This window comes from Gopherus flavomarginatus, chromosome 1 (genome assembly GCF_025201925.1).
Source record: "Gopherus flavomarginatus isolate rGopFla2 chromosome 1, rGopFla2.mat.asm, whole genome shotgun sequence".
NCBI classification, from domain to species: domain Eukaryota; kingdom Metazoa; phylum Chordata; order Testudines; family Testudinidae; genus Gopherus; species Gopherus flavomarginatus.
In genome coordinates, this window is record NC_066617.1 from 323,102,247 (window position 1) to 323,118,111 (window position 15,865).

Below are 15,865 nucleotides of genomic sequence, written 5' to 3' on the forward strand. Positions count from 1 at the left end.
TGGGGTACTGGGCGTATAGCTAATGGAATGTTTGGATAATGCACAGTCCACTTTTTCTTCTTTGACACACCTTTCCCAACTGGAGGCACCATGCAGAAGTAACAATTGTTGCTATGAACTGTTGGCTCTCTCCAAATCATTGGCACTGCAAAAGGCATAGATTTCCTTTTCCTGTTCAACCACTGGCGAAGATTTGTTGCACAAGTGTTGCAGCATATGTGTGGGGCCCACCTCTTGTCCTGATCTCCAATTTGGCAGCCAAAAGAAAGGTGAAAGGCTTTCTTAACCATAGTGGTTAGACTGCGCTTTTGTGATGCAAAAGTCACTTCACCACAAACATAGCAGAAGTTATCTGCACTCTTCACACAAGTACGAGGCATCTCTGCTCACTTTGGCTAAACAGAAATGTGTCCCTTTGCAAAATCAAACACTGACAAATAAGAGAGCACGACACTGTATGATTTCTAGAGCTGATATAGGGCAATTTGTTCAGCAGAGTGATGTAAGCTTTGTTATGATTGCATCATCCATGACTTCTAGGAATAACATGACGCAATTCATATCATGTATGACGCAATACCAGCTTCAGATTGCATCATTCATTGTTTTGCCTCAAAAGCAAGTACTGTCCAAACCCAGTCATAGATTTATTCATAGATCCAGTCAAAGATGTATTTTAGTCATTTCTGGTTTAAATTGAGATCCCTTCCCTTTATAACTCACTTCTCCTCCGCCATTCCCAAGTCAAGGGTCGTATATACTGACCCAATAGCATATCTTGAAAACTAGAGCCAATCAACAATTTTAAGCATCATTTTCATTCTCAGTGACCCAGAATTGGTAAAGTTGGACTACATTTATTTCAGAAGCATTTTGGCTGTAGAGCAGTGTTATCATTGTTCCACCAAGTTTCTGTGATGCCTATTATATCAATATCCTCATTTAATACCAGGCACCCAAGTTCACCATCTTAATATTTTGACTTTGTATACAAGCACTTACAAAATTTGTCAATATTTAGTTGTCTGCCTTCCTGTGATGTGATTGAATGGGACTCTCTTTTATTTTTGTTTGTTTGTTTGACCGTTTCTTTTCAATGCTACTTTATCAGCTTCTATCCTCTTTACTGGGATATAGAGGATCCCCTTTAATAAAACCTCTCCTAAGGTTCAGACAGACACATCCCTTGTGCTCCTCCACAGCTGTTGGCTTTTCCACAGCCCTTAGTGTAAAAACTCCTGTACAACTTTTTTAATTTTACATGCACACAGTCTGCTTCCATTTTGGTTTAGGTTATAGGCTTTTCATTTCCCAATAAGTTCAACCTCATCTCTCCAGTACAGCTCCCATGACTTTCCTTAGGTTGCACTCCCAGCTGTCAGTTTTCTCTGACCCTCTGGATTCTGCTTTCCACTGAAAGAGCCAGCAGGCATCTAACTGTGCTGCTCTCAGCCTCCAGCCCTCTCTAGTCTTCTCTGGTCATGGCTCCATGGCTCAGGAATGACAGCTGGCTAGCCCCTCCTCTGGGCTTCCTAGCCCTCAGCCTTTTTCAGCCTCCCTCCCAGTACTAACTTTGGCTCTTGAAAGTCAGCAGGGCAGTCCCACCTCTGGCTTCCTGATGATAATTCCTCCCTCTTTCCAGAGAGGGCCTGCAGAGAGCTTTCTACTCTGTGTGCAGCTTTCCTGAAGATCTTCCCCAATCCCTGACTACCCGGCCACTCTCCCCTGCTCTGTTACTAACTGACTTTTACCCACTACCCTGACTCACTTGGTTTCTCCAATTCACCCGTTCTCTGTGGGTGTCAGTATTTGTGTATTTCTCTCTTTGAGTATCTCTTTGGTCCTTTATAGCGCCAGTCAGTGCCCCATCTTCTTAACTGGCCAACTGGGAACACCTGTTCTGGCACAGAGATGCTACACCGGCTTCATTTACTGTAGTCAGGCATCCTCTGAGAGCCTCATACTCTGTTTTCAGTCAAGGAAAAGGTACTCTAGAACCAAATATGCCTGCAGTAAATATAACAGTGTATAAAGTTATCATTGATTTCTGTTTATATCCTTCATAGATCTAACTCACCCCCGCCTGGGTAGCACATGATGCATATTACCACCTACTCAGGCCTGGATGATTAGCCTTGCTGTAAAAAGAATGTATGAATAAAATATGTTCAGCAATGGAACCAAACTCAAATGTGTGATACATTTTGGAATTATAATCCGCTTTAGTCAAGTCTATGCTTGGAGTTATCTGGATATTATGGGTTTGTACTTAGCCTGCTGCCACAGCAATTTAGGACCAAAAAAAAAAAAGATGATCTCACACAAAAGTTCTGCCAGCTCCACAATGGTGCAGCTGGAAGAGTCCAGGCAAAATTGGATTGTTATGAATGCTACTATGGGATACCAAGCAAGGGGCCAGGTCTGTCGCTCTTACTCAGTTAAAACTCCCACTTACTTCAATGTTTTATTAACTCAGTGGGAGTTTTGAGTAAGTAATCCCTACATTACTCTAGAAAAATGACAGTAAGTTAATGTGGCCCTGAGCAGTATAAACTTCTTGTTGACAGAAATCACACTTCAGTATAGCAAAATATAAGTTTCAGAGGACGCCTAAGCATCCAGGGCAAATGGCGGGGTTGTGAAAGCTTCATCTTAGGTTGCCAGGGACTCAGGAAAGTCTGTTGCATGTGCTGTGGCCCTTTACTGTAGAGTCTATTATATGCAGGAGCAGGGAGCTCCACTTCTTTCCTGACAAAGTTGTTACAGCAGATTTTTTTTTTAATTATATCCTTTCAATGTGAATCACGTGCCCACTGATTACTACAGTTACTGCCGCCCCTCCCAGTCTGGATGGCATGATATATATTAACTTATCCAGAATAATTGTGTAGTAAATTATTTGAGGCTCTCAGACTTCTCTGCACTATTTTACTACTAAAGAGGAGCGTATGGTTCATAATATGTAATCTATGCCTCCCTGATTTGTTAATGTTGAATGTTTTCTTTAATTAATCATAAAACAGATTTTACAGTCTTACATAAATAAACCAGTTCTAGAGTGAGATTTCAGCTATCGTATTTTTAATAAGTCAGAAGCTTGTATTATTTAGGACTTTGGAAAGGCCACAGCTGGGAATGTATCATTAATAGACTCAAACAGATGGATGCTGACAGGTCTGTGAACTATTCACACCATTTTTAGCAAATGTTTTGCAGCAATACTAAATTGCAAATGCTATTTCAGAAATAAACATGGAATTTCCTTCATCAGAGTACAAAGCATGAAAGTGTTACTTTAAAGTAATCTGAGTTGAAGGTGATGGTATCTATTCACAGCTCGAGAAGCGATGCCCTGATTATATGCTTATCGGGCCTGCTTTTCACAATAAAATTTTTTAATTGAGGACAGGAGCAGAGGGTGTTTGTAGATGTGGAAAGTGCTCACTTCATTAAAACAGCTGGTTTCACTTTTTTCCTCAGGACACTAAATAATCTCCATCTGTAGAAATCACTGTTTAGAGGAAGTGAGTGCACAGGCTCAGAATAACTGTATAAAGCAGCTGACAGAATAAAATAGTACAATAATGGAAGGTGCTAGAGGAGTTCATGGGAATTATGAGAAAACTGATGGGAAAAGGGCTGCTTTGTGATAATAGAATTCATGGCTTTGGTTTTGCCATAGGAAGACATAGCCCATGGGAGGCACAAAGTACATCCTTTTATCTGGCCTAAATGTGTAGTCTTTCAGATTAACTGAATGCCACCTTTTTCTTATATCATGAGGTAAATGGGAGCACCCAATTTTTCTTCTCTAAATACTTCATTATTTTATCTACCTCTATCAAATCCTCTCTTATTTGTCTCAGTTGAGATTGCCAAAGCCATGCAAGGAATCAAGCCTCCCAGCTCCCTTTGAAATGAAAGGGATTTGTATGACCAAAGCCTGTAGTTGGCTTTGAAAATCTTAAAACTCCTGTCTAAGTATATAGTCCGTCTTTTCTCTCTCTCCTCAGGCAGAAGTCTTTCCATGTCTCTGATCATTCGTGATGTCCTTCTCTGAAGCTTTTCTGTTTCTGCTACATGTTGGCGTTGGCATTGCCATTAGGGGTGCTGGGTGGAAAGTCTGGTTGAAAAGGGACCTGTGCAGTCTTTGGTCAGTACTGCTGACTGGACCCCAAAATCTGGTTACCACAGTAACTGCAATTGGCCTTCACCACTGGGAGGTGAGAAGAATAGCTGCTGGTGAAGGAGCTCAGCTGATGGAGAGAAACTTAATCTGAGAAATTGGTTCCCTGGTTCCGGCGCTGCCTGGGGGTGAGATCCTGACAGCATGCGGCGTTTGAGGAGTGGAGCCAGTGGCTGGGCTTGCCACTCGTGACAACCTGTCCCACCTTGTCATCCTCTCAGGGCCCTGATTCTCTCCATCCCCTCACTCCAGAGACTGACCTCCACCCTCTGCTCTGCTGTGCCCTGATGGTTCCCGGCCTCTCTCTCTCGGAATTGACACCCCCCTTCACCCCCACCATGCTCTGATTAGGCAGGCAGGCTTTGCAGCAGCTCCTCCCAGCCCAGCTCTGCAGGTGGCAGATGAGTCCTGGGGGAAGGGAGAGCAGTGAGCAATGGTTGCGCCTGAAGTGTCTGATTTTGAAAAATTAGAAAATTGGCAACTCAGGTTGGCATGTTCTGTTTTTTGCCCACTTTCTTTCCTACAAAAAGTATTAAAATCTCTTTTAGCAGTTAGAAATGTTGAGCCAAATTGTGCTGTCAATTACATTAATGAAAATACAGAGTAACTCCACTAAAGTTAGTAGTTACATATGCCTAAGTGACTCCATGAAGGACTTAGGCATTGCAACACTGAGGGTATGTCTACACTACAAAATTAGGTCGATTTTATAGAAGTCGATTTTTAGAAATTGATTTTACACAATCGACTGTATTATGTCCCCACTAAGTGCATTAAGTCGGTGGTGTGTGTCCTCACTACCATTGCTAGCATTGACTCACAGAGCAGTGCACTGTGGGAAGCTATCCCACAGTTCCCGCCATCTCCGCTGCCCATTGGCATTCTGGGTTAAGCTCCCAATGCCTGATGGGGCAAAAACATTGTCACGGGTGGTTTGGGGTACATGTCATCAGTCTCCTCTTCCTCCGTGAAAGAAACTGCAGACAATCATTTAATGCCCTTTTTCCTGGGTTACCCATGTAGATGCCATAGCAGGGCAAGCATGGAGCCCGCTCAGCTCACCACTGCTGTTGCGAGCATTGTAAACACCTCGCGCATTATACTGCAGTATGCGCAGAACCTGGCTAAGAGATGGCAGCACGAGGATGATTGTGAGGAGGACACGGACACAGACGTTCCTGAAAGCATGGGATGTGGCAATTGGGACCTCATTGTGGCAGTGGGGCTGGTTGATACAGTGGAACACCGATTCTGGGCCCTGCAAACAAGCACAGACTGCTGGGACCGCATAGTGTTGCAGGTATGGGATGATTCCCAGTGGCTGTGAAACTTTTGCATGCGTAAGGCCACTTTCCTGAAACTCTGTGTATTGCTTTCCCCTGCCCTGAAGCGCAGGAATACCAAAGTGAGAGCTGCCCTGACAGTTGAGAAGTGAGTGGCTGTAGCCCTGTGGAAGCTTGCAATGCCTGACTGCTACCAGTCAGCTGGTATCAATTTGGAGTGGGCAAATCTACTATAGGGACTGCTGTGATTCAAGTAGCCAATGCAATCACTGACATTCTGCTATCAAAGGGAGTGACTCTGGGAAATGTGCAGGTCATAGTGGATGGCTTTGCTGCAATGGGTTTCCCTAACTGGTGGGGTGATGGATGGAACACATATCCCTATCTTGGCACTGGACCACCTTGCCAAACAGTATGTAAACTGCAAGCGGTACTTTTCAGTGGTGCTGCAAGCACTGGTGGACTACAAGGGATGTTTCACCGACATCAATGTGGGATGGCCGGGAAAGGTGCACGATGCTTGCATCTTTAGGAACTCTGGGCTGTTTGAGCAGCTGCAAAAAGGGACTTACTTCCCAGACCAGAAAATTACTGTTGGGGTGTTGAAATGCCAATAGTTATCCTTGGAGACCCAGCCTACCCCTTGCTCCCATGGCTCATGAAGCCATACACAGGCAGCCTGGACTGTGGTAAGGAGCAGTTCCACTATAGGCTGAGCAAGTGCACAATGGTGGTAGAATGTGCCTTTGGATGTTTAAAAGCTTGCTGGCACTGTTTGCTGACTAGGTTAGACCTCAGCGCAAACAATATTCCCATTGTTATTACTGCTTGCTGTGTGCTCCATAATATCTGTGAGAGTAAGGGAGAGACATTTATGGCAGGGTGGGAGGTTGAGGCAAATCGCCTGGCTGCCAATTTTGAACAGCCAGACACCAGGACGATTAGACGAGTACAGGTAGGGTTGCTGCGCACCAGAGAGGCTTTGAAAACCAGTTTCATGACTGGCCAGGCTATGGTGTGACAGTTATATGTGTTTCCCCTTGATGCAAACCTGCCCCCTTCTTTGATTTTATTTCCCTGTAAGCCAGCCACCCTCCCCCCTTCGATCACAGCTGGCAAAGGAAATAGTCACTATTGTTTTGAAACCATGCATTCTTTCTTTCTTAATTTAAAATAAAAAGGGAGATAACTGATAAGGTAGCGCAAGTAGGGTAGGGGAGGAGGGAAGGATAAGGCCGCATAGTTTTGATTTGTAGTGTGGCTACAATAAGCAGTTTGAATGACAGCCTTCTGTTGCTTGGACCATCCTTTGGAGTGGAGTGGCTGGGTGTCCGGAGCCTTCCCCCACACGTTCCTGGGCATCTGGGTGAGGAGGATATGGAACTTGGGGAAGAGGGCAGGCGGTTGTACAGTGGATGCAGCAGCGGTCTGTGCTCTTGCTGGCTTTCCTGCAGCTCCACCAGATGCCTGAGCAGGTCCGTTTGCTCCCCCATTAGCCTCAGCATTGCATCCTGCCTCTTCTCGTCATGCTCACTTAATGCTTTCCTGGACTCTGCCACTGAATGCCTCCGTGCATTCAGCTGTGCCCTATCAGTGTGGGAGGACTGCATGAGCTCGGAAAACATGTCATGGCAAGTATGTTTTTTTTGTTGTTGTTTGTTTTTTTGCCTTCTAATCTGTGATAACCTCAGGGACGGAGACGATAGGGGGAGCATAGAAACATTTGCACCTGTGGGGGGATAAAAAGGGGAGAGTAAAATTTAAGATGATACATTTCTGAGAACAAAAGGGAGACTCTTTCACACTGAATCAAGGAATTCACAGCAGACAGCAAATGTGGTTTAGGCACAAGGTCGCGTTTTGCCTTTTATATTGAGCGCTGACCAAACAGGAAATGAAATTCAAAAGTTCCCAGGGCTTTTCCTGTGTACCTGGATAGTGCATTGGAGTCGAAAATGCTGTCCAGAGCGGTCACATTGGAGAACTCTGGGATAGCTCTTGGAGGCCAATAACATAAATTTGCGTCCACACTACCTCAAATTCGACCCAGCAAGGTCGATTTTAGCACTACTCCCCTCGCCAGGGAAGAGTATAGAAGTAGATTTTAAGAGCCCTTTAGGTCGATGGAGTGGGGTTGCTTGTGTAAACACGTTCATTATAAAATCGACCTAACGCTGCTAAATTCGACCTAACCCTGTAGTGTAGTCCAGGGCTAAGCGTCACGGCACTTAATTTTTAAGTGCCTAGTAAATCACAGGAACAACACAGTGATCCACAAAGCCTAAGACAGGCACCTCGGGTCCTATACAATGAATGGGGAGAGAGAGGCTCCTTCAAATAAGCAATGAGGAGTACTTGTTTTTGCTGATACAGACTAACACGGCTACCACTCTGGCTCCTTAGAATGTGATCCACAAAAGCCAGCATGCTAGGCAGCATCCTGCCTAAGCTAACCAATGAGAGATGTGCTAAGTCGACTCTGTTCTCAGAGATAGGCAGCTATCTCTGATAGTGATCCATTAAGAAGAACCCCACTCCTGGCCTAGGTGCCTATGTAGTTTCTTGAAGGAATGAGCTAGAAGCCTGCCTCACTCCATGCCCGGGCCCAACGTGCTGAGCGTGAGCGAGGTGCAGCAGCTAGTCCGCAGAAAGGATGAGCTTGAGGCCCAGATCAAAGCCTGTTACGCAGTGCTGGAGGGGCAAAAGGGAGTTGGGATGAACAAGCTGCTGGTTGATGCCGAAGGGTATCCACGTGCAGATGTTGATGTGTACCGAGTCCGTGCAGCCAGGCATAACATCATCCGTTTGCAGAACGATCACAAGGTCCTAATGCTGCAAGTGGAAAAAGCTCTCCACCAGCTGCATGCCCGAGAGAAGGTGAAGCAGGCAAAGGATGAGCCAGAAGCTCAGGTTGAGGCAATGAATTAGAACCAGAGTCTGCCGCAGCCCTTCGCAGGAGTGAATGCTGTTACCCCAGGTTCTCCCACCAGCATCTCGAGATTACAGGTTGATGATGAGATCATTAAGTTTGGCTCTGTCGACACACACAACTTCCAGACACTGCAGAATATTGTCACCGTGGTGCAGCACAGTGAAGGGAAACCACTGAGTGTGACTGTGATCCATGGCGGCAAGAAATTACACCTCGGGCTCACGCCAAAGCACTGGGCTCGGAAAGGACTGCTGGGATGCAATATTCTTCCCTTGCAAAGATAACTGGCTTGGAAGACAATAAGATCAAAGTTTGTACTTTTTGAACTCCAACCTGGTTTGAAAAGTTCCCACACAAAGTGGGTGGTGGAGGAGGAATCTATCTTTACCCAGCTGGGCTGAAAGTTATAAGTACTCACCAGGCATGTAGGAAACACACATTCAATTCCCTCCTTTCTGTTTGATGAGGAGAAAGGAGACCCCTGTTCAAATCTTCAGAAGCATGCACCATTCACTGAGCTGTGGGATATCTGGGAACTTCCTTCAGTCTCTCCTGTCAAAACTGTTGCACTCTGGATAAATAAATAAAGAGCAATTAGGCATGTATGTGTGAGAATGATTTTGTAGTCTAGTGGTTAGGGTATCCACTTGTGGGGTAGGAGGCCCTGTCTCAACTCCCCCTGGATCTCAGCATTCTGATTTGATTTAAATAGAAAGCAAAGGAATGTTGGAATCTAGGTTAGAAAAATATAACACTAAGTAAAATTGAGTCTGGGACATCCATTTTGTGTTATAGAAAGTTGTAAATATATAATTACAAAATGGGGGGGTTAAGCTGTGTTTTTCATAAAAATCCTAAACAGCAAGGATAGCAGGGCAAGTGTTACCAAGCAGAAAAGTGTATATTAATCCTGGTGTGGTAGTGTTGTACAGAAAGTACCAAACTGAGAGGGATTATAAAACGGCTGGAGTGAATTCTAGATAAGATACTGAAATCCACTGTTTTAAATCTCTGGATTCTAGGTCACCATAGTGCCTAGTACGAAGAGCTCTCTCCATAACACTCTTTGTATTGCTCTCTCTTTAGCAAGCCTTGTGACTCAGAGGTTTGGAACAATTATCTCCCCTTTTATGGAAAGAATCAGTTGGTGCAGTTAAGTTCCTTAAGACTGGGGAGAGGTTTATTGCTGGGCTGGGTCAGGCAACATATGGGAGGAAATAGAACATTCTCCTGAGACAGATTAATTTTTTGTCAAGGCATTTTACTGAAAGTTTGGAAAATACACAGGTCATTAATTGGGTCCAGATTTAGCTACTGCAAATAGTGCAAAGATGCAGCATGCCAGATGTTTTCCCCTACTTGTGTTTTTTTTACTACATTTCTGTTTATGGATGTTTTGATTTAGTGACATCATTGCTTTAATATAGTTCATTGTTTTATAATGGAACTCTTCTCTCTTGATTATTTTTTTGCCATAGCTGCATGTGTAAAATTTGTAAATCAAAACAGTTTAACTACAAAAATAATCTGCAATAAGAGCTGAGTGGAAAATAGCTTGTAGATCAAACTCCCTTTAATTGTAAACGAGGAAAGTTTTAGGAGACAATGATCACCCATAAAGCTAGCATATTCCATTATTCCTCCCAAGTCCTCTCAGCAACAGTGTTGGCATTTTTTCCCCTATCCAAATCACACTAGTGTAATAAGAAAGCTGAAGACATTGAGCCTTGGGACAGCGGCCTGAAAAAGATGAATTGACTTCCCAGCATGGGCCACAAAACAGCAATGCCACCCACATCAACATTTCAGTGTCTTTTCTGAGGCTCTTGGGAAGGGATGATATGTGCCCACCATCCTGACTCCAAGCCCTTTCTGAGCCGTCTCTGCGCCTTCAGCCCAACACTTCCTCAGCCTCAGCTCCTCAAGTGCAGTTGGGGCCAAGGTGGGAGTTTGACAGCAGAGTCAGCTAAGCTAGTCACACTTCATGCAGAATAGTAGAGAGATATCAGAAAGGAAGCCTCCATGTTCCTCCAGTTTGGACTCCACTCAGTCCCAGGAAGCGTAGGCGTTCTCTATTCTCTGTCCAGGTAGTCCTGAACTGGGCTACAGGAGATAGAAAGTGTAGTTCTAGTTTGGAAAGTAAGTCTATGGGGCATAATATTCATTATGTCTCAATAAATTCCATATCAACTGTGCTCAATTTGCAAGTAGAATTTTTTTTCCAACTGCCACTTCTTCCAATGTACTCTGGGCATCTGTCACATCAGTAACAGAGGACCAGCTCCACAAAGGAACTTAGACATCGTAACATTGAGTGTTGCAAAGCCTAACTTTTAAGGGCATAAAGAATCACAAGAAGAACACTGTGATCTACCTGAGCTGGGCACTTACGCTCCCTCAACAATGAATGCGTAGAGATAGATTCCTTAGAATGCGATCCACAAAATGCAGCACCCTAGGTGGGGAGCCACTTAAGCTAGCCAATGGGAGATACCAATGAGAGGAGGTGACCTAAGTCCTACCCCTCTTACAGAGATAGGTGGCTCGCTGCAGCTTGGACTGAGGCACCTATCTTTGCTTGTGATCAACTAAGTGGGAGAAGATAGGTACTCCTCTGCCTAAATTGCATATGGGGCCCAATCCAGTAGACATACTCAGAGGCTACCTAACTCCATACAAAACAGCAGTGGTTGGCCAAGAGGGAGCCCTCCTTTATAATCTTTACCCAGTGATTGGGGTACTGACCCAGGCTCGGGGAGACTCCTGGTTCAAGTCCCCTCTCTGCCTGATGAGATCTGCTGCCTCTCAGGTGAGTGCTCCAATGACTAGGCTATGTAGTGGTTGTCACTCTCCTAACAATGGTGTTGATCTACTACAAGATGAAAATGTGGAATTATTTATAGTCGTGCAGAAAAGGTGGGAGTGTTCAATATTTATTTCTGTATGTATTTGGGAAAAAACAGATGATGTGTCATCACACAATAATATTCTTTTCATTCCACTAGTAATCTCAAGAAGATGTTAAACAGCAGCTACTAAAGTTGCACATTTTTAAATCATTAGGTCCAGATAACTTACATCCAAGAGTTTTACATTAATTGGCTGAGGAGCTCATAGGACATTAATGTTGATTTTCAATAAGGGAAAACTGGGGAAGAAGACTGAAAGAAAGCTAATGTTGTACCAATATTTTAAAAAGGGTAAACAGGATGACCCTAGGAATTGTAGGCCTGTCAGTCTGACCTCGATTCCAGGCAAGATAATAGAGTGGCTTGTATGGGACTCAATTAAAAAAAATTAATGGCAAGTAACATAATTAATGCCAATCAATATGTCTTTATGGAAAGTAATTTCTGTCAAGCTAACTTGATATCTTTTTTTTTATGAGATTATAAGTTCAGTTGCTAATGGTAATGGTGTTGATGTTATAGACTGTCTGTTTTGTGTTGAGTTAGGTGGCCTCTGAGCACGCGTACTAGATCAGGTCCACATGCAAGTTAGATGGAAGAATGCTTTTCATCCCCTGGTTTGTGGATCACTCTGGGACTTAGGCAGAAGATAGGTGCCCAGGAACCGAGAGGGAGGCAGATGTGCATATGCCCAGAGGCAGTAACATAGGCACCTAGGCAACTTTTGTTTCACAAACTTGGGTATCGAGTGAATTTAGATGACTACAGGGATAGGCAGCAGTTGAGCAGGAGTCTTATGTCTCACAGTGGGGCCTAAAAAGTGGATTTAGGCACCTACATCTGGGCAGAGCCAGATTCATATTTTGTGTGCCCTGCCCTCTGCTCCATCTGTGTTCTGTCCTGAGGCCCCACCCCTGCTCAGCCTCTTCCCCCTGAGGTTCTGCCTGCCACTCACACGGGGGAAGCGGGTGGAGAGAAGCAAGCAGTAGATAGGACCTTGGGGCAGAGTGCAGGCAGGGCCTCAGGGGAAGAGGCCAAGCAGGGGTGGGGCCTTGGGGCAGACTATGGGCAGAATGGGGAGTGGGGCCATCATTCAGGTGCCAGGGCCCCTTCTGAGTGTGGGCCTGATGCCACAGCACCATTGGCACCATTGTAAACCTAGTACTGAATCTGGGGCTTAGGCCCATAAGTACCTTTGTGCATGTGGGCCAGAGTTCCTACAGGCCAAGTGTGCCCTCAGCGACACCTCTGCCACCTGCTGGCTCCAGATTATGCTTCTACTGCCACCTGTTAGCTGTAAGTGGGTTGGCACAGGTGTTCATGAGGGTGTGGTTCAAAATCAGCGGGATTGCATATGTAAGGAGACTAGGGAAGTTGTGAAATCTCCATCCCTGGAGATATTTAAGAGTAGGTTAGATAAATGTCTATTAGGGATGGTCTAGACAATATTTGGTCCTGCCATGAGGGCAGGGGACTGGACTCGATGACCTCTCGAGGTCCCTTCCAGTCCTAGAGTCTATGAATCTATGTTGCCCCCTTACTAACATTCAGTGGGGGTGTTTTGGTTGGCTAGCTCCCCGCACTAAAAGACTGGGGAGAGGCCAATGCTCCAGGTCAGCCTCAGCCTCTTTGCCTGATTGACAGGGCGGTCAGGCTAATCAGGGAGTCAGGAGGCATGTGGAAATTTCCAGAGGCAGGTATATATATGCAAGCAAGAATCAGGCTGGAGATAACGAGGTTAGTTCACTCTTTGTAGTCATATAAGTCACCTGGTATTGTTTTAGTTCTCTGATTGGGTTACTTATGCAACAAACATACAAGCATAAGTTGCATCCGATGAAGTGAGTATTCACCCACGAAAGCTCATGCTCCAATATGTCTGTTAGTCTATAAGGTGCACAGGACTCTTTGCTGCTTTTGCAGATCCAGACTAACATGGCTACCCGTCTGATACAAGAGCAATACAGATTTTGTACTAAATATTATAATGTGAATTTCAAGATTCACAATTCACACTGTTGGTTAGTTAGTCTATTTTAAGTTTACTTTCTGCCAATATTGGAGCTAACAGTTCATTTCTCACAAGCATTTACTACTAAAGCTGAGCACTTGAATGTTTGTGGAAAGTGAATTTGCAAGAGTTGCAAAAACTTCTATTGGGATTTGCTTGTAAGTCAAAACAAATATTAATGAATAGCTTTTGTACTATTTATTACTTCTGCTAAACCTCGCCCTGGAGTAATCAAGTCTAGGAGACAGAGTTTATCTCTGTCTTCATACTGTTCAATCCTGGATGCCTCTGATATTGTTAACAAGGGTGCCAATTAGGGACAATGTGATGATGGGATTTATGATGTGAATCCCCATTCCCTTCCAAGTGGGGCCTCCTTTGAGCTGGGGTGGCAGCTGAAAAGGACTGTATCCCATTTATAATCTATTGGAACCATCTAATCCCTAAAATCACTAATGTTATTTTAAAAGGCTATTTCCAAATTGTTCACAAATTTCATGGCAAAAATTACTTCTCACCATGTGAACTTTTGCTAGGAAGTGGCAGTAGGTTTATTTTTAAAGCTGTATTATAGCAATGTGAGCTTTAATGGTTTTCAAACAAAATGTTCAGGGCTCCACGTATATCTACTTGGTCACATATATCCTTATCAGGGCCAGCGTGTTCAGCACTTAACAGGATCAGCCCAAAATGTCTAATTCAGTAGTTAGACTCTGATTCAGCAAAGCACTTAAACATGTGTGTAACTTCAAGCACTAGACTGCAGGGATTGCTCCCTTCCATTTCCCCAGGGAGTACACAGGGACTAGCAAATCCACACCCCCATGCACCAGCCAGCAGAGCTAACTGGTGATGCTGGGGGTACTACACAAGGAGGGTGTGGTTGTGAGACTGCATGGTTGGGAGTTGGCCGGTGTTCCCTCTGCGCACACCCTTGGCTATGTGGTATTGCTGCAAACCACAATGGGGCCCAGAGTGATTATCTTTTATGGCCTAGCAATATACTCATTTCTAGGTGGTGGTTTTGGCATGTATGGGCTGGTAAGCTTGGCGCTTTACATGTTCCGTTATTGGTATAAACTGAGTAATTTCTTTTGTTCTCTTGTGGGCTTTAGGGCATGTGACCAGGAGCTGATGAAATGAGTCAAATCAGTTGATTGCCATTCTTCCCTCCCCCAACTACCTGTTGAGTCTATAAACACATCACCCGTAGGCCAGTTCTCATCTCACTTAAATTCCCTGCTTGCATTAGAGCTCCTTTCTATGGTGTGTCCAGGGCATTAATGTTCTTCTAATCAGGGCTATGTTTTATAGCAATATTAGCCTTTAAACATGAGGTTCTTAAAATACAAATGGATAATCCTCTGTTAGGACTGGAGGGGAGAGGAGAAGTACTGTGTGATTCAGAAGTCTCTTTGACTGATTTGAGGTTACTTAATCGTGTCTAAGAGGCCTCATTTTCATGCAGAGAAAAACGGCCTTGCACAGCAGTATTTATTTTACAAACTCCCTATCAGATAGTTTACACAGCAGTTGCCTTGCCTCCAAAACACATCAGTATTGTGCTTTCCAGTTAGACAGTACTCTGTTGCAATGCTATGCAGATGTGACTTCTTTACCTCTCAGCTGTATTGAAATCCTTAATAAATTATTTCTGCCACCTCCTGTCCTCCCCCGCCCCAATAAAAGTCAGCTCACAGAAAAGTGGGGGAAAGGGGATGAGAGAGAGAACAGCCTGATGAAGAGGTTGGAAGCTGCAGTCAGTCAGAGCAAAAAGTTTCTGGCTGCTGCAGGGTTCCCACTGCTTTTCGCCAAGTATAAACTAACTTCCAGCCTGTGTTAATCCTAGCTCAGCTCTCAAAAAGTTATAATCTTACTGTTCAAACAGTAAACATTAAGCAACGAATTGTTTCTGGTTGTAAATGCGGAATTTACATGGGCAAGGTTTAAACAGGTAGCTGCCTAGGTTATCAAATTGGGGGCACTAGTCACAAATGCAGCTATGGTTTAGGGGTTCATTTATTTCCTGCAAAAATGTGATCTGAATTTGAAAAAGGTTGCTGCTTTCTGGTGCTTTATAAACTAGCTTGTAGCTTTATTTAAAAAAGAGATGCTTATAAGATGAGTGCCAGGTACTAGATACACCTCTACCCTGATATAACGCGACCCAATATAACACAAATTCGGATATAACGTGTAAAGCAGCGCTCTGGGGGGGGCAGGGCTGCGCGCTGTGGTGGATTAAAGCAAGTTCAGTATAACACGGTTTCACCTATAATGTGGTAAGGTTTTTTGGTTCCCAAGGACAGCGTTCTATTGGGGTAGAGGTGTATGACTAAAATCTCACAACTCAAATGCCTACTACAAATAGAACTATACAAAGAGCAACAAACTAAGAGCAGAAGTGTGCATGTCTTCAGTGACTTGAAAGTGGAGTTCTGGAGTTTCCAACTTGTTATGATTGCATGTTAATAACATCTGTGCGGGTAATTTGACATGGAAACAATGTGGTTCTTGTGGTATTAATGCTTTAAAATTAAGAGA

At 44.2% G+C, this 15,865-nt stretch overlaps 1 protein-coding gene and 1 pseudogene across 4 annotated transcripts in view; both read left to right on the forward strand.

Moving 5' to 3' along the window:
• Window positions 1-15,865, forward strand: part of STARD13 (StAR related lipid transfer domain containing 13) — a 393,039-nt gene that overhangs the window by 182,051 nt on the left and 195,123 nt on the right. The window lies entirely within an intron of this gene.
• Window positions 8,065-8,762, forward strand: LOC127039060 (26S proteasome non-ATPase regulatory subunit 9-like; annotated as a pseudogene).